Source organism: Oncorhynchus tshawytscha, linkage group LG32, assembly GCF_018296145.1.
Source record: "Oncorhynchus tshawytscha isolate Ot180627B linkage group LG32, Otsh_v2.0, whole genome shotgun sequence".
In the NCBI taxonomy this organism is placed as follows: Eukaryota; Metazoa; Chordata; class Actinopteri; order Salmoniformes; family Salmonidae; genus Oncorhynchus; species Oncorhynchus tshawytscha.
The window spans coordinates 967,606-986,795 of record NC_056460.1 but is presented as its reverse complement, the minus strand read 5'-3'; the positions used below and the strand labels follow the sequence as shown (position 1 = coordinate 986,795).

General features: G+C 42.2%; 1 protein-coding gene and 1 long non-coding RNA gene across 2 annotated transcripts in view; both read right to left on the bottom strand.

The window, feature by feature from the left end:
* LOC112257879 (zinc finger protein OZF) overlaps window positions 1-19,190 on the bottom strand; it is a 91,132-nt gene that overhangs the window by 51,244 nt on the left and 20,698 nt on the right. The gene's annotated exons all lie outside the window — the stretch shown is intronic.
* Window positions 8,075-17,966, bottom strand: LOC121841605. Its single transcript, XR_006080619.1, has 2 exons — window positions 17,813-17,966; window positions 8,075-8,500 (listed from the first exon to the last, which is right to left on the bottom strand). It is a non-coding gene; the product is annotated as an uncharacterized LOC121841605 (long non-coding RNA).

Below are 19,190 nucleotides of genomic sequence, written 5' to 3'. Positions count from 1 at the left end.
TTTTTTGTATTCTGAAATGCACTCAAACTATGTATCATTTAGTGGCTCCTTATGTTACGCTGGGAAAACAGTTTTCATGGGCACAGTGCTAAATCCAATGGTTTTTAACTGTGTCATCTTGTAATCCATCTTCTAATCCAATAAAGACGTGTTTGTTGTAAATGTTATGCTTTATTCATATATCTTGCAATATATTTCAATCTTTTTCCATTTTTAAATTAAATATACCTTCCGGCAACCCACCTCACCCAATGTGATATGGATCTGCTATTTTTTTTAAACCTTATAGCTAGAACCTCCATCAGAAGCTAGCCATCAGAAGCTAACCAGCTAATTAGCTACTAGCTATTTAGTCATTGTTAGCCACTGCTAGCGGTCTTTACCTTTTTAGCTCAGGCACCAGCTGCTTTTAGCCTGGATAATACCTGCCAGTCTTCACAGCGTGATATCAACCCTGAGCATATCGGACTGTTTTTATTCACTACATCACCGTATTCCTGCTGTAAACTCTGGACCATTACACTGGATAATCCCAGCTAGCTAGCTGCCACCAAGTGGCCCAGCCTCAAAGCTAGCCTTGAGTCAGGCCCATCTCCCGGCCTGCTCAGTGGACCCTATGATCACTTGGCTACACAGCTGATGTGTCCCAGACTCTTCACTAAGACGACTAGAAGCCACTACGTCACCGGATTCCTGCTGTAAACTCTGCACCGGATTGGCTGTAGTGGCTAACGCCCTTAAGTTAACACCAGTTACCCTCGAGCCAGGTGCCTCTCCCGGCTAGCGTAGTAATGACTACCTAATGGCTTCCCTGGTTCATATATTGCTGTTCACTGGACCCTATGATCACTTGGCTACATAGCTGATGCCTGCTGGACTGTTCATTAATCACGGTACTCCATTTAGTTTATTTTGTCTATCTGTCGGCCCTAGCCTCGAACTCAGGCCCTGTGTGTAATTAACTGACCCTCTCTGCCCATTCATCGCCATTTTACCCGTTGTTGTTGTCTTAGCTGATTAACTGTTGTCTTACCCGTTGTTGTCTTAGCTACCTCTCCCAATCAACACCTGTGATTGCTTTATGTCTCTCTAATGTCAATATGCCTTGTATACTGTTGTTTAGGGTAGTTATCATTGTTTTATTTTACTGCGGAGCCCCTAGTCCAACTAAACATGCCTCAGAGAACTCTTTTCTCCCACCTCAAACATATGCGGTGACCTCACCTAGCAGAACTGGTGCCTCCAGAGATGCAACCTCTCTTATCGTCACTCAATGCCTAGGTTTACCTCCTCTGTACCTGCACCCTACCAAACCCTGTCTGTACATTATGCCTTGAATCTATCCTACCACGCCCAGAAATCTGCTCCTTTTATTCTCTGTTCACAACACACTAGACGACCAGTTCTGATAGCCTTTAGCCGTACCCTCATCCTACTCCTCTCTTCCTCGGGTGATGTAGAGGGTAACCCAGGCCATGTGTGTCCCCAGGCGCTCTCAATTGTTGACTTCTGTAACCGTAAAAGCCATGGTTACATATGCATGTTAACATCAGAAGCCTCCTCCCTAAGTTTGTTTTACTCACTGCTTTAGCACACTCTGCCAACCTTGATGTCCTTGCCGTGTCTGAATCCTGGCTTTGAAAGGCCACCAAAAATTCTGAAATTTCTATCCCCATCTACAACATTTTCCATCAAGACATAACTGCCAAAGGGGGAGGAGTTGCAATCTACTGCAGAGATGGCCTGCAAAGTTGTATCATACTTTCCAGGTCCATGCCCAAACAGTTTGAACTTCTAATTTTAAAAATTGATCTCTCCAGAAATAAGTCTCTCACTGTTGCCGCCTGTTACGGACCCCCCTAAACTCCCAGCTGTGCCCTGGACACCATATGTGAATTGATTGCCCCCCATCTATCTTCAGAGTTAGTTTTGTTAGGTGACCTAAACTGGGATATGCTTAACCTCTGTTAAGTGTGTGGGACGCTATCGTTCTTAACACCCCAGCCGTCCTACAATCCAACCTAGATGCCCTCAATCTCACACAAATTATCAAGGATCCCACCAGGTACAACCCTAAATCCGTAAACATGGGCACCCTCATAGATATTATCCTGACCAACTTGCCCTCCAGATGTTTTATTTTACCTTTAATTAACTAGGCAAGTCAGTTAAGAACAAATTCTTATTTTCAATGACTGCCTAGGAACAGTGGGTTTAACTGCCTTGTTCAAATACACCTCTGCTGTTTCAATCAGGATCTCAGCGATCACTGCCTCATTGCCTGCATCCGTTATGGGTCCGTGGTCAAACGACCACCCCTCATCACTGTCAAATGCTCCCTAAAACACTTCTGCAAGCAGGCCTTTCTAATCGACCTGGCCCGGGTATCCTGGAAGGATATTGACCTCATCCCGTCAGTAGGGGATTCCTGGTTGTTCTTTAATTGTAATTTCCTCACCACCTTAAATAAGCATGCCCCTTTCAAAAAATGTAGAACTAAGAACAGATATAGCCCTTGGTTCAATCCAGACCTGACTGCCCTCGACCAGCACAGAAACATCCTGTGGCGTACTGCACTAGCATCGAATAGTCCCCGCGATATGCAACTTTTCAAAGTCAGGAACCAATACACACAGTCAGTTAGGAAAGAAAAGGAAAGCTTTTTCAAACATAAATTTGCATCCTGTAGCTCTAACTCCAAAAAATGTTGGGACACTGCAAAGTCCATGGAGAATAAGAGCACCTCATCCCAGCTGCCCACTGCACTGAGGCTAGGAAACACTGTCATCACCGATAACTCCACGATAATCGAGAATTTCAAGAAGCATTTCTCTACGGCTGGCCATGCTTCCCTCCTGGCTACCCCAACCCCGGCCAACAGCTCCCTAACCCCTCAGCTACTTCCTCAAGCCTCCCCCAGCTTCTCCTTCACCCAAATCCAAGATAGCTGATGTTCTGAAAGAGTTGCAAAACCTGGACCCGGTTGGGCTAGCCAATCTGGGTTACCAACAACGACGAGACGGCCAACAGGGAGGTAGGGCTAGACAATCTGGACCCTCTTTCTAAAATTATCCGCCGCCATTGTGGCAACCTCTATTACTAGTCTGTTTAACCTCTTTTTAGTATCGTCCGAGATTCCTAAAGATTGGAACGCTTCCGCGATCATCCCCCTCTTCAAAGGGGGTGACAATCTAGACCCAAACTATTACAGATCTGTATCCATCCTGCCCTGCATTTCTAAAGTCTTCGACAGCCAAGTTGACAAACAGATCACTGACCATTTCAAATCCCGCCGTATCTTCTCTGCTGTGCAAGACTGTAAACTCTCCTTCCAGACTAATATTAAGCTTTTCTAATCCCAAATTACATCTAGAATCGGCTTCCTATTTTGCAACAAAGCCTCCTTCACTCACGCTGCCAAACATACCCTCGTAAAACTGACTATCCTACCGATCCTTGACTTCGGTGATGTCATTTTCAAAATAGCCTCCAACACTCTACTCAGCAATCCGGATGCAGTCTATCACAGTGCCATCCATTTTGTCACCAAAGCCCCATATACCACCCACCACTGCGACCTGTATGCTCTCGTTGGCTGGCCCTCGCTACATATTCATCGCCAAACCCTCTGGCCCCAGGTCATCTATAAGGCTTTGCCTGGCCGCCTTTACTCAGCTCACGGGTCACCATAGCAATGGGTCACCATATAGCACGCGCTCCAGGAGGTATATCCTGTTTGTTCTCAATTTCCACCTGAAGACATACCCAAATCTAACTGCCTGTAGCTCAGCCCCAGAGGCAAGGATATGCATATTCTTGGTATCATTTGAATGGAAACATTCTGAAGTTTGTGGAAATGTTAATTGAATGTAGGAGAATATAACACAGTAGATCTGGTGGAAGAAAAGAGAAAGAAAGAGCATACGTTTTCTGTTTTTTATTGTTGTAGTATCATCTTTCACATGTACTAGAAGAGCCACACAGTCAGATAGGATGCTGGAGATAATTTTGATGGATAACACAAGAGGGCAACTGTAGGTGTGCAAAGTTTTAGACTGATAACTTCAGGAATGGGTGAGCTACATGACATTTAGCATGAAGTCACCCAGGTGTCCCACACAAGATGCCCAAATGTACCCAAGTGGCCGAATTGGTGAAATGACCTATAACTATATACAGCAGTGCAAATAAGTATATACAACACATCAAAAAGCAATTCTAACACACACACACACAAAAAATGTTTTACAAAATATTAGAACATAAATATAGAAAAAAAAAAAACAGTACATCCCTTGGAATCCTCGTCACAGTATTTTGCTGCCTGTGCCCTGTCCCATAGCAGTCTCTTTCTGATGTAAAGCAGAGGCAAACTGAACAAGTGGTGCATTTCATGCGACACAGAACACAACGACGCCTCCATGCTGTGCCCTTTTGGCCCTGAGGCACAGTCATGCCTGCAGTAATGAACTGTGGCATATGAACACCACTGGGGCCACAGGTAGAGCGGGCAGCATGGCACCGGGGCCTCCCAGTCAGACTCGCTATCACTGTGAAAGAAAACATTAAAAAAATATTTGTATTGTATGAGCCTTTTATCATCACATAAAATAAACAGATATGTTTTGATTGTATAGAGCAGAGGGAACAGTCACTAAGGTGTTCCATTCAACTCCGGCCATTGTTGTGTGTGTGTATATATATATATATATATATACATATATATACATATATATACACACACACACACACACACACACATACACATACATACATACATACATACATACATACATACATACATACATACATACATACATACATACATACATACACACACACACACACACACACACACACACACACACAACACACACACACACACACACACACACACACACACACACACACACACACACACACACACACACACACACACACACACAAAACAAACTACACATTTCATTGCAAAACATTTTTTTATATATAATATATATATATATATGTTTATATTTCATAAAACGGCATTAGCACTTACCCGTCCAGAAGTACGTCCTGTCCTTGCAGAAACAGCTCCTCAGTTCGTTTGAATCATAACACTCCAAGATTCCTCAAACAAAAAATCTGTCTCACTTTCACTTTACATTATGTATTTGCCAGGATATCTTCAATGAAATCGTTGAAACTACAACTTTCCGAAATACAGCTGCACATAAAAAGCCTTACAGCAACTGCTCTGATCGTCAAGGCGAAAATGGAGTTCCCTGCGCGTGCGATTACAACCAAGGGATTGTGGTCCAACCCCAAACCATTACATACTGGCGTTTACCTCAGCTCATTGGCTATCTACCCAGCTAGATTTCAAGAAGATCAGTGGTCATTGGGCAGAAATATAGTCAATCAATGAAGCTTCGCTAAAATTATTGGTGCGTCAGGTAGTCATTTATCGTTGTCTTCAAATCAGCTCACTTCGGTCAATTCTCCCCGCAAAAAAAACAATGACGTTTGACTGTGTTGCAAAACAACCATAGGAATGCACTGAAACCCACCATGACTATATAAACTATTGTTTACAGGGGCGAATCACCCCGAATGCTCCGTAAAAAAATGATAGAGATGGAATTCACGGCACAAATAGTTTACAACATGTTTAGATTTAGACTATAAAAATGGATTTTATCAAAGAAAACGGCACTTCATTTGATCAATGGGATACTCAGGAAGAGAAATAAGAGCAAGATATCAGAATGTAAGTCATAATTTTACCTTCAGATGTGAATGTCTTAAAACTGTCATGTCGGAAAATGTTTCTGTTCTTGATTGCTCTTCTCAAACAAAAGCATGGGATTTGTTCTCTGTAATAGCTATTTTAAATTGGAAAACGTAGTTTTGATTACCAAGATTCTAATCTTTTGAAGGGTGTAAGACACTTGCATTTTCAAGAATGTTTAATGTTACGAAATTGTATTTTTAGTTGTCACTCTGAAATTTCCCCTGATGTTGGTCCCTGTATATAGTACAGGGATCGCAGCCATCTCACCGGTCATCCCCAAAGCCAACACCTACTTTGGATGCCTTTCCTTCCAGTTCTCTGCTGCCAATGACTGGAACGAATTGCAAAAATTGCTGAAGTTGGAGACTTATATCTCCCTCCCCTGTCCGGGGGTGTCCTCGGATGGGGCCACAGTATCTCCTGACCCCTCCTGTCTCAGCCTCCAGTATTTTTGCTGCAGTAGTTTGTGTCGTGGGGCTAGGGTCAGTTTGTTATATCTGGAGTACTTTTCCTGTCCTATTCGGTGTCCTGTGTGAATTTAAGTGTGCACTCTCTAATTCTCTCTTTCTTTCTCTCTCTCGGAGGACCTGAGCCCTACCTGACATGATGACTCCTTGCTGTCCCCAGTCCACCTGGCCGTGCTGCTGCTCCAGTTTCAACTGTTCTGCCTTATTATTATTGGACCATGCTGGTCATTTATGAACATTTGAACATCTTGGCCATGTTCTGTTATAATCTCCACCCGGCACAGCCAGAAGAGGACTGGCCACCCCACATAGCCTGGTTCCTCTCTAGGTTTCTTCCTAGGTTTTGGCCTTTCTAGGGAGTTTTTCCTAGCCACCGTGCTTCTACACCTGCATTGCTTGCTGTTTGGGGTTTTAGCCTGGGTTTCTGTACAGCACTTTGAGATTTACGAAGGGCTATATAAATAAATATGATTTGATGTGGAAAGACCACCAGAGGGCAGGCTGGGATCACGGATAGTAGCCCAACAAGGCATGGGAGACAAGGTAACCAGAGGCAATTAAGCACAGCTGACGGTACTAATGACATACTCTCCTTCCCCTATAAGAGAGAGAATGGAACCAGCAGAGAGTGGAGGGGAAAACTATCTCTGGAAGATGGCCGAGAGAGAGGAGCTATCCAGGAAGAACCACTAGGACGGTGACAATCCCGTGACTTTTGTTGTAGTTTAAAGATAATCCTATTGTGTTCCTGTTTCATCTGGAGAAGATGTATGTTTTTCCTTGGAAGATTTTCATTGATTATTTTGGAGTGTATGTGTTGACCAAATGCCCTCAATAGGGAACTGTGTTCAATCAAGAAAACCTACTCCTGACTCGTTTATTCCAACTTCCCGCTTTAGAGTGACGCCCAATTACTTGGTCCGCTCACAGTAATGTGTACATCCCTTGTTAAGAGGACAATTTGTAAAAAACAGATCGCTACATTGTGAAGTGTTACATTTCGATTCAAGTGGGTCACCAACGTGGTAAATGTAACAACTCTCTTTTTGTTAGTCATATAAATAGTAACTCTTTCAATTCAGAGCCTGTATTTTCCCAATGAGGCTAATATCCATATCATGCTGAAATCAATTGTTTAGGCTCCGACATTATTAAAATACTCCTACTACAATGTGTTAACATTCTACACTGTGACATTAATTCATTGATATCATGAAACAACTCCTTCATGTATGTATTTTCTAATATTTGATCAGAGATCTTTAATCAGATTCTCTGGGTACAGCTATGTGATTTCTCTCCTGTGTGTTATCTGGTGTAAAATCAGTGAGCCAGATGTTGTAAAACTCTTCCCACATTGATCACAGCTATGCGGTTTCACTCCTGTGTGTGTTCTCTGGTGTACTAACAAAACTCTTCCCACGTTGATCACAGCTAAAAGACTTCTCTCCTGTGTGTGTTCTCTGGTGTACTGTCAGAACGCTTGATGTAACAAAACTCTTCCCACGTTGATCACAGCTAAAAGACTTCTCTCTGGTGTATCTTCAGATGGCTCGATGTAAAAAAAAAAACTTCCCACATTGATCACATCTATAGGGTTTTTCTTCTGTGTGTGTTCTCTGGTGTGGTATCAGGTTGCTTAGCTGAGTAAAAGGTTTCTCTCCTGTGTGTGTTCTCTGGTGTAGTTTCAGATTGCTGGATGTCGTAAACATCTTCCCACATTCATCACAGCTATAAGCTTTCTCTCCTGTGTGTTCTCTTGTGCGATATCAGTCTGGTTGAATGAGTAAAACTCTTCCCACATTGAGTACAGCTAGAAGGTTTCTCTCTGGTGTGTTATCAGGCTGCTTAGCTGAGTAAAACTCTTCCCACATTGATCACAGCTATAAGGTTTCTCTCCTGTGTGAGTCCTTTGGTGTACAGTAAGATGGCTAGATGTATCAAAACTCTTCCCACATTCATCACAGCTACAGTGTTTCTCTCCTGTGTGATTTCTCAGGTGTATTTTAAGTTCTGATGAAGATTTGCAACATTTCCCACAATCAGAGCAGCGGTGAGATTTATCACCTGTGTGAATTCTCTGGTGTATTTTTTGTGAATCTGATGTTGAGTAACTCTTCCCACAGTCAGAGCAGCAGCGAGTTCTCTTCCCTGTGGATCTCTGCTGGTGTTTCTTGAAGTGTTCTGATGTGGAGAGACTCTTCTCTGCCTCGTCAGCATCATGAGGTTGTTGAGGCTCCACGATAGTCCCATCTCTCTCCTGTGTGAACAACAAGTCAGACAGATGGTTAAAGGCCCACAACAACAGTAAAAGGTGATGCCCAGTGCGCACCCATGAGGTTGCACAACAAGTCTGTTAAATTATTTGACAATTGTCTTAAGACTGTCAAGTGAGCAACAGTAGTCATATTTTGTCTTGTTTTCACATTATAGTAACATCGATGATTGTAGGCTAGACATAAGTTAAAGTTGTTGAAACTCTAAGTAGTGTGCCAGATAACTTTTGGTCTCCAATATAAGCCCCTTTCTGTGTTTGCTAAAACTGCGGCGCGAGGGCGATGAGCACACAATCTGGTTGTAGAAACTCCTCCCTGCTAACAAGGAAACCACTAGTTATGGATGTAGTATATCTGTCTGGAGCAAAAATGGTGAGCAAAGATTTGAGTTTTTCACAATGTATTCTGAATATTACAGTGCAAGATCAGGAGTGCTACTCAAGGAAACTCACATTAAGCTCTGTGTCTATTAACTAATTCACCCCCGTGGGGGAAAACTCAGGGGAGTTCTCATAGGCTGACAGCAAAAATAGCCTCCATTTACAGGTTGCTTATGAGTGAATTTCACACTACTTTTGGATTATAGTTGTAATGCTCGTTTGAACGTCCTGTGTTATTGTTGCAAATCAACTGCTTTATACTTCATATAAGTGTTTAACATAATAACATAGACCTACTGTAGGACCCATAACCTCACAACAACATAGACCTACTGTAGGACCCATATTGTCACCTAACAACAACAATGACCTACTGTGGGACCCATAACTTCACCTAACAATAACATAGACCTAGGACTATAAATCATTTAATATTTCAGGTGAAAAATGGAAACTAAAATGTCTTTGTCATGACATTTCATAACCTGATCACCAGATCATTTTGTGAATAATCCCACTCTGTAATGTGGTGTCATTCTAAATGTCCTGAATAAAGGAAAATAGTTCTGTGTGTTGTACAATAGCCTATCCATCAAGGAACAGTTCTCTACACATTATGAGCTAAGTATCTTCTGTGTCCAAACAGACTAGCGAGACCCTATTGGAAATCAAGTAGACAATAACACATTATAAACATCAATTTGTTTAGGGAGGTTGGATTCAACGTGGAGCACGGCATAACTGTCTTTAAGACGGCGCCAGAGAGCAAGGTTGACGTTTTACGTATTCCCAACCAATTGTGTTTTTTGGAACTTATTATTTGACTTATTTTGTACATAATGTTGCCCTACCACCGTCTCTTATGACCGAAAATAACTTCTGGACATTAGAACTGCGATTACTCACCACAGACTGGCAGAATCCTTTTTTCCTTTAACGAGTCCTACGAGAACGATATACGATATTCCTGGGAACAGGCCCAGGTCCCCGTTAAGAAGGCGGAGAAATAGGGGCCAAAGGGCAGGCTGCCTTCTGAGATTTCATAGGCGATCGAATAAACCCCCACTTGCTTCCATTCTGCTAGCAAATGTGCAATCTTTTGGAAAATAAAATCGATGACCTATGCGGAAGACTACACTAACAATGGAACATTCAAAACTGTAATATCTTATGCTTCACGGAGTCATGGCTAAACGACGACATTATCAACATACAGCTGGCTGGTTATAAGCTGCACCGGCAGGATAGAACAGCTGCGTCTGATAAGACAAGGGACGGCGGACTATGTATTTTGTAAATAACAGCTGGTGCACAATATCTAAGGAAGTGTTGAGCTATTGCTCGCCGGAGGTAGAGTCTCTCATGATACTATCAGTTAAGTTCATGTTTTAAGTATCCCTATATTTCTGTTATCACTCTGTCAAGAGTGCGCCTGCGCAGGAAGTTGGGTTGTTGATGGCCCTAGCCTTGAGGGGAATGGCTACCTTGTAGTGTGTTCATACGGTTTAGTAAAGTTTGTTAAACTGGAACCTTGTTGTTGTGTCATTTCGAGTTAACACTGTCTACCTAGAGAGTTCATCTGTATTTTTCGTAGCTGTTTACATACCACCACTGACTGAGGCTGGCGCTAAAAACTAATTGAATGAGTAGGAAAACGCTCACCCAGTAGTCAGTGTTCCTTGAAGTCGGGGACTTTAATGCAGGGAAACTTAAATCTGTCTTACCAAATTTCTATCAGCATATTAAATGTGCAACCAGAGGGAAAACAACTCTGGACCACACACACAGACGCATACAAAGCTCTCCCTCGCCCTCCAGTGACTCGGTCAATAAGAAATGGTCAGATGAAGCAGATGCTAAGTTACTGGACAGTTTTGCTAGCACAGACTGGAATATGTTCCGGATTTCCTCCGATGGCATTCAGGAGTACACCACAACAGTCATTGGCTTTATCAATAAGTGCATCGATGACGTTGTCCCCACAGTGACCGTACGTACCCCAACCAGAAGCCATGGATTGAAGGCATCATCCGCACTGAGCTAAAGGCTAGAGCTGCCGCTTTCAAGGAGTGGGACTCTAAAACGGAAGCTTATAAGAAATCCCGCTATGCCCTCCGACAAACCATCAAACAGGCAAACTGTCAATACAGGACTAAGATAGATGCCCAGTGACATGAGCCTACCAGAAGAGCGAAACTACGCTGTTCCAAAAGACTGTGTGAGCACATCCTACGCAGGCGATGTGAGTAAGACCTTTAAACAGGTCAACATTCACAAGGCCGCAGGGCCAGACGGATTACCAGGATGTGTACTGCGAGCATGCGCTGACCAACCAGCAAGTATCTTCATTGATATCTTCAACCTCTCCCTTTCCAAGTCTGTAATACCAACATGTTTTAAGCAGACCACCATAGTCCCTGTGCCCAAAAACACTAAGGTAACCTGCCTAAATGACTACCGACCCGTAGCACTTACGTCTGTAGCCATGAAGTGCTTTGAAAGGCTGGTCACGGCTCACATCAACAGCATTATCCCAGAAACCCGAGACCCACTCCAATTTGCATACCACCCTAACAAATCTCTATTGCACTCCACACTGCCCATTCCTACCTGAACAAAATTAACACCTATGTCAGAATGATATTCATTGACAACAGCTCAGCGTTCAACACCATCGTGCCCTCAAACCTCATCAATAAACTAAGGATCCTGGGACTAAACACCTCCTCCCTCTGCAACTGGATCCTGGACTTCCTGACGGGCCGCCCCCATGTTGTAAGGGTAGGTATCAACACATCCACCACACTGATCCTCAACACAAGGGCCCCTCAGGGGTGCATGCTCAGTCCCCTCCTGTACTCCCTGTTCACTCATGACTGCACAGCCAGGCACAACTCCAACACTATCATTACGTTTGCCAATGACACAACAGTGGTAGGCCTGATCAACGGCAAGACAGCCTATAGGGAGGTCAGAGACCTGGCCGTGTGGTGCAAGGACAACAACCTCTCCCTCAACGTGATCAAGACTAGAGGTCGACCGATTAATCGGAATGGCCGATTAATTAGGGACGATTTCAAGTTTTCATAATAATCGGTAATTGGCATTTTTGGACACCGATTACATTTCACTCCACGAGGAGACTGCATGGCAGGCTGACTACCTGTTTTAATGTGAGTGCAGCAAGGAGCCACGGTAAGGTGCTAGCTAACATTAAACTTATTTTATAAAAAACAATCAATCTTAACATAATCACTAGTCAACTACACATTGTTGATGAAATTACTAGTTTATCTAGCTTGTCCTGCATTGCATATAATCGATGCGGTGCCTGTTAATTTGTCATTGAATCACAGCCTACTTCGACAAATGGGTTATTTAACATGCGCTTTCGCGAAAAAAGCACTGTACACCAATGTACCTAATCATAAACTAAGGATCCTGGGACTAAACACCTCCCTCTGCAACTGGATCCTGGACTTCCTGATGGGCTTCCCCCATGTTGTAAGGGTAGATAACAACAAATCCACCACGCTGATCCTCCACACAGCGGCCGTTGCACCAATGTGTACCTAACCATAAACATAAATGCCTTTCTTAAAATCAATACACAAGTATATATTTTTCAACCTGCATATTTAGTTACTATTACCTGCTAACATGAATTTCTTTTAACTTGGGAAATTGTGTCACTTCTCTTGCAACAGAGTCGGGGTATATGCAACATTTTGGCCCGCCTGGCTCATTGCGAACTGTGTGAAGACCATTTCTTCCCAACAAAGACCGTAATTAATTTGCCAGAATTTTAGATAATTATGACATAACATTGAAGGTTGTGTAATGTAACAGCAATATTTAGACGTATGGATGCTACCCGTTAGATAAAATACGGAACGGTTAAGTATTTCACTGAAAGAATAAACATTTTGTTTTCGAAATGATAGTTTCCGGATTTGACTATTTTAATGACCTAAGGCTCGTATTTCTGTGTGTAATTAAATTATAATTAAGTTTATGATTTGATAGAGCAGTCTGAATGAGCGGTGGCAGACATCAGCAGGCTCGTAAGCATTCATTCAAACAGCACTTTTGTGCATTTGCCAGCAGCTCTTCGCTGCGCTTCAAGCATTGCGCTGTTTATGACTTCAAGCCTATCAACTCCCGAGATTAGGCTGGCAATACTAAAGTACCTATTAGAACATCCAATAGTCAAAGGTATATGAAATACAAATGGTATAGAGATAAATAATAATAACTACAACCTACAACTTCTTACCTGGGAATATTGAAGACTCATGTTAAAAGGAACCACCAGCTTTCATATGTTCTCATGTTCTGAGCAAGGAACTTAAATGTTAGCTTTTTTACATGGCACATATTTCACTTTTACTTTCTTCTCCAACACTTTGTTTTTCCATTATTTAAATGTTTATTATTTATTTGAGACTAAATTGATTTTATTGATGTATGATATTAAGTTAAAATAAGTGCTCATTCAGTATTGTTGTAATTGTCATTACTACAAATATATATGTAAAAATTGGCCGATTAATCGGTATCAACCTTTTTTTTGGTCCTCCAATAATCGGTATCGGCGTTGGAAAATCATAATCGGTCGACCTCTAATCAAGACTAAGGAGATGATTGTGGACTACAGGAAAAAGAGGACCAAGCACGTCCCCATTCTCATCGACGGAGCTGTAGTGGGGCAGATCACCACATCACCAACAAACGAACATGGTCTAAGCACACCAAGACAGTTGTGAAAAGGGCACGAAAAACTTATTTCCCCTCAGGATACGGAAAAGTTTTGGCATGGGTCCTCAGAACCTCAAACGGTTCTACAGCTGCACCATCGATAGCATCCCGACTGGTTGCATCACTGCCTGGTATGGCAACTGCTCGGCCTCTGACCGCAAGGCACTACAAAGGGTAGTGCGAATGGCCCAGTACATCACAGGGGCCAAGCTTCCTGCCATCCAGGACCTCTATACCAGGCTGTGTCAGAGGAATGCCCTAAAAATTGTCAAAGACTCCAGTCACACGAGTCATAGAATGTTCTCCCTGCTACCGCACGGCAAGCGGCTTCTAAACAGCTTCTACCCCCAAGCTATAAGACTCCTGAACATCCAATCAAATGGCTAACCAGACTATTTGCATTGCCCCCCCCCCACACCTTTTTACACCGCTGCTACTCTCTGTTGTTATCATCTATGCATAGTCACTTTAACTCTACCTACATGTACATATTACCTCAACTAACCGGTACCCCTGCACATTAACTCTGTACAGTTGTTGAGACTAAGTGGACGATGGTGAAGAACAGTGACTCTGTACAGTTGGTGAGAGTGAGTGGACGATGGTGAATAACAGTGGAGTGAAAAAGGCTAAAGTTGGTAATGAACAGCAGTTTAGGGTCGGAGTGGGAATCATCAGCAAGGATGTTTTTGTGGGTGACCTGTTAACGGTCTCAAAGATGGTGAAGGATGAATTGGGTAAAGTGGAATCGGTTCGAGTGACCGTGAGCAGTCACTCGAACCGATGCTGATTTCGTGTGTCAACAGCGCAAAAGGATAAAGCTCTGTGACTCAACAAGATGTGGACGTATGATGTGGAAGGCTATGATTTTCAGAGTAGGGCACCGGTTCAAAGTGTCATCTGGTGTTGCGTTGGACATAGAGGCTGGGTGGTTTAGGGATAACCTTCCAGGGAGACGCACGTCCATTAAATTGAATGATAGATGTAAGGTTTTATTGTTGTTTGGTGAACTGCTTCTCCCATCTGATGTAAAACCTGGGTATGTGAGATATGCGGTGAGACCCTATGTACAGAAGCCGCTGCGGTGTTGCAATTGTTAAAGTTGGGACACGCGGAAAATGTTTGTCGAATGAATAAATATGCTGTAGTTGAAGAGTCAGATGAAGCATGTTGTTGTAAATGTGATGGGAATCACGTTCCCGGAGTGCCCTGTACGGATGAAGGAGGTCGCAGTAGCTAGGATCAGGCCCATCCAGCAGGTCTCCTATGTGGAGGCAGTGAAAATAGCTGAAGGAGTGAGTAGAGAGGAGATGGTAGTGAATGTCCCACAGTCTGCAGTGAAGCCATGCAGGAGAAGGATCCCAACACACTAATAGTGAAGAAGGTGGACTTTGTTGTGTTTATAGAGCAAGTGAGAAATTGCACTAGTCATACTAATTTAAAAAACTGAGAAGCTTGACATCATTGTGAAGGCGGCAAATAGATTTCTGGATCTCCAAGACTTTACAGCCAGAATTCTACAGGGAGCACTGAATGTAGAGCCCCCCCCCTCCCAGGTTCCTTAACATTTTTTGTCTTTGGGGTACATCACATTTAACAAAGCAAACATTGAAATACCCTTATAGAAGGTAAAGTAAAAACCCAAACCGGTCCATTCGTCAATATTGTTATATAGTCAAATATGGTATACCGCCCAGCTTCAAGACTAGTTTGATCCGACCAAAGACCCAATCCATCTCCGTGTCCCACAACTCAGACTTCTCCGAGGTACGGGCACCCAGGAGAGGAAGTCACTATCAGAAAACAACACGATTGTCAAGAGAATCTGACAGTGCCAGACATCCCCTAGTCTTGTACATGAACTGATTGGAGCGAGGGCAGCCTAATCATTCACCTAGCCGAGACATACAAGACAACAAATGTGAGTATCTCTGTATTCCCTTGGGCTTCATGGTAGCTATCCTGAACCTGGCTCAACCTTCATCGTCTAGGTCTCATTTTTAGCCATCTTACTCATTCCTAAAGACAGGACAAGCAAACCCAAGAATAACTTGTTGTTTGTGATCAGGAAACTATGAGAACCACACAAGTCCAGGGGGTGATCACGCTCTACCACTAACATGCTGACCACAATGCTTGCGTGGCGTGCGCGAGCATTGCAAAATAAATGTACACATACATGTTAATCAATTATTGCACCCACACTGCTTGCGCGCATCAACAAGCTCCTGCGTAACCAGGCGCTAAACTACAACTTGCTTCTATTTGTGACTCTCGACGCGCTGCAAGTCCGGCCTCTCCCATCTCCTCATTGGTTTTTAGGAGAACACGTGGGTGATTGAAAGATGAACTGAGGTCCACACTGAGGTACACACTTACCACCCACCTTAAAGTTGGTTACCAACCGCCATATAAAGTCCAAAGAAGAAAAAGAAGCCTGAAGGAAGGAGAGATGATGAGAAACTAATTTGGTTCGACCGCAAGGCACTGCTGCCATCTAGGACTGTTTGGGGCGTTGCTACTGGTTACCTATTTGGATGTGATATGAAAGTATTATGTGAAATGATTTTGATGTGATATGCAAGGTAATATGTGAAATTATCTTGACGTGATATGTAAGTATTGTGTGAAATTATTTTGATGTAATATGCAAGTATTATATGAAATTGTTTTTGATGTGATATGAAAGTATAGAGATTTATGTTTGTGATATGAAAGTATTATGTGAAATTATCTTAATGTGATATGAAAGTATTGTGAAATTATTTTGATGTGATATGAAAGTATTATGTGAAATTATTTTTGATGTGATATGAAAGTACAGAGATTTATGTTTCTAGAAATGTATCGCAATTGAGAATCGATTCACATTTAGATGGAATATTTGGCTATTTTGGCAGCCAGAGCCAGTCGCCCTCTGAAAAACATACAGTCTTTGGACCTTGAGGAGTAACGGTAAACCCTCTTAAGGATCTGCCCCTTTTTTCAATTTTCGTCTAAAATGACATTCCCAAATCTAACTGCCTGTAGATCAGGCCCTGAAGCAAGGATATGCATATTCTTCAAACCATTTGAAAGGAAACACTTTGAAGTTTGTGGAAATGTTGAAGGAATGTAGGAGAACATAACACATTAGATCTGGTAAAAGATAACACAAAGAAGAAAAAAAACATTATGATGTATTTTGCTTTGTACCATCATCTTTGAAATTCAAGAGAAAGGCAATAATGCATTATTCCAGCCCAAGTGCAATTTAGATTTTGTACACTAGATGGCAGCTGTGTATGTGCAAGGTTTTAGACTGATCCAATGAGCCATTGTATTTCTGTTCAAAATTGTCTATCAAGACTGCCTAAATGTGCCTAATTTCTTCATTAATAACTTTTCATTTTCAAAACTGTGAACTCTCCTCAAACAATAGTATGGTATTATTTCACTGTAATAGCTACTGGAAATTTGACAGTGCAGTTAGATTAACAAGAATTTAAGCTTTCTGCCAATATCAGATATGTCTATGTAATGGAAAATGTTCTTGTTACCTACAACTTCATGCTAATTGCATTAGCATACGTTAGCTCAACCTTCCTGTGGACGGGACACCACTCCTGAAGAAGCTGTTTAAAGCAGCAGCCAGCAGTAGAAACAATAACAAAGCGTACTCCCCGCCCGTTTTGGTAAAAAGCTAAGAGATGGGGCTGGAGAAATGCAACCATCCATGATATCAACATTATAGTTTTAACCATGTTTTGAGGGAAAACAGTGTTTGTTTATATTAACGGACGAACACTGGAGTAAAAAAAAAGCTTATATTCTGATGGGGTACAACAGTTGAACTAAGCTCATGAGGCATTTATAAGTGATTTCTTCAGGAAACAATGGGTTCATATCATTAATGTGTAAGTCCCAAAATGGATGTAACAACTGCTGACTGTCCCTTTAAGATTACATATTGGGCTAATCTAATAGGATATATTGAGGACTACAGTATTTTAGGTATTGTCATTGGATGCATTTCATCAATTGTTAACGTTTTGTTGATGGTCAACTCTTGATGTTCTACACGTTACAGTGTAGCTTCAGCCATTCCTACAGAACAACATTAAAGTGTAGAACCCCTTTCCTGCATATTGGTTCAACGACTGCAGAGACGGTACTTACTGGTGTTAAACAGATCTCCAACCTCTTCTTCTTTCAATGTGACAGTCATCTCCCCCTCCCCCTCTTTCACTCTGAAAACTGCATCCTCCTCTTTCTCTTCCTCCTCTTCTTTTAATGTAACATCCTCCTCTTCTTTCACTCTGAACGTGTCTTCCTCTTCTTTCACTGAAACGGCTTTCTCTTCTTCTTTCACGGTAACAGCCTCACCCTCTACTTGTTTTTGTAGTGTGACATCTTTCTCTTCCTCCTCCTCTTTAACGAGTGTTACTTTCTCCGTCCAGCAGACCTCCTCTTCTTTATCAGGAGGAGAGTAGCTTTGTGAACTCATGGTCGGGGATGTTAGCTAGCTAGCATTAGCGACTAGCCTAGTTCTAAGCTAACTGAGAAAACCAGCTAGCTGACAAACAACGTAAATATATAATTAAATGGGCCAACAAGTACATACGACAGAAGTGTGTTTAATACACAGCGACTAATATACACCAAAACAGTGTAAAGAGCGTGAATGTTGTAGCTGTGTTTGCTAGAAAGCTACCGAGGTGTCTGACCAGCTGTTGTGGTTGGAGTGTCCCGTCCACTAGATTATACGTCACACTGGCAGCGTCGCCTGAACCTAAAAGACGCTCATCGCCATCTGCTGACTGGAGTGGGAAACGCAGCTGAGGAACCAAACGTTTATTTTTCATTTATTTCATAAAAGTTTAATATTATATAAAGTCGTTCAAAGATAAGCATGTGTTGATTGATTCGTGTTTAATGAGTGAAAAATTAAAACAAACCTTACACCTTACACCCTATACTTCTGACATGGATCATTTTGACCCCAGAGGCATATCTTTTATCATAGTGAAAATGTGGTTTATTCAATTCTTCCAATTTTTCATGACTTTGTCAATCAACTTGTTCTTAATGAATCTAAATCATGGTTTCGTGTTTCTGTATCAAAATGGACTTGTAACAAATTCAAATCCTTTGTTGTTATTTTGACCACAGCCAAAAGCACCTTTGATAAATAGGATGATTGTTTCAAATCAAAATCGAATCACATTTTATTCACTCTGAACTACAGAACTACATTTTATACACGTGTTTAGCAGATGTTATTGCGGGTGTAGCAAAATGCTTGTGTTTCTAGCTCCGACAGTGCAGTAATATCTAGCAAGTAATATCTAATAATTTCACAACATATACCCAATACACACAAATCTAAGTATTTGAATCTAGGTTTCTCTGTAGACATCATCCATTCCACCAGAGAGTGGAGGGGCACCTGTATCAGTGGTTTTGCCCTGATAGACACCCGCAGACACACAGTATAGTGCCTCCCATGTACTCTCCTAAGATTGGACTTTCTATATCACGTATCACATGACAGTGT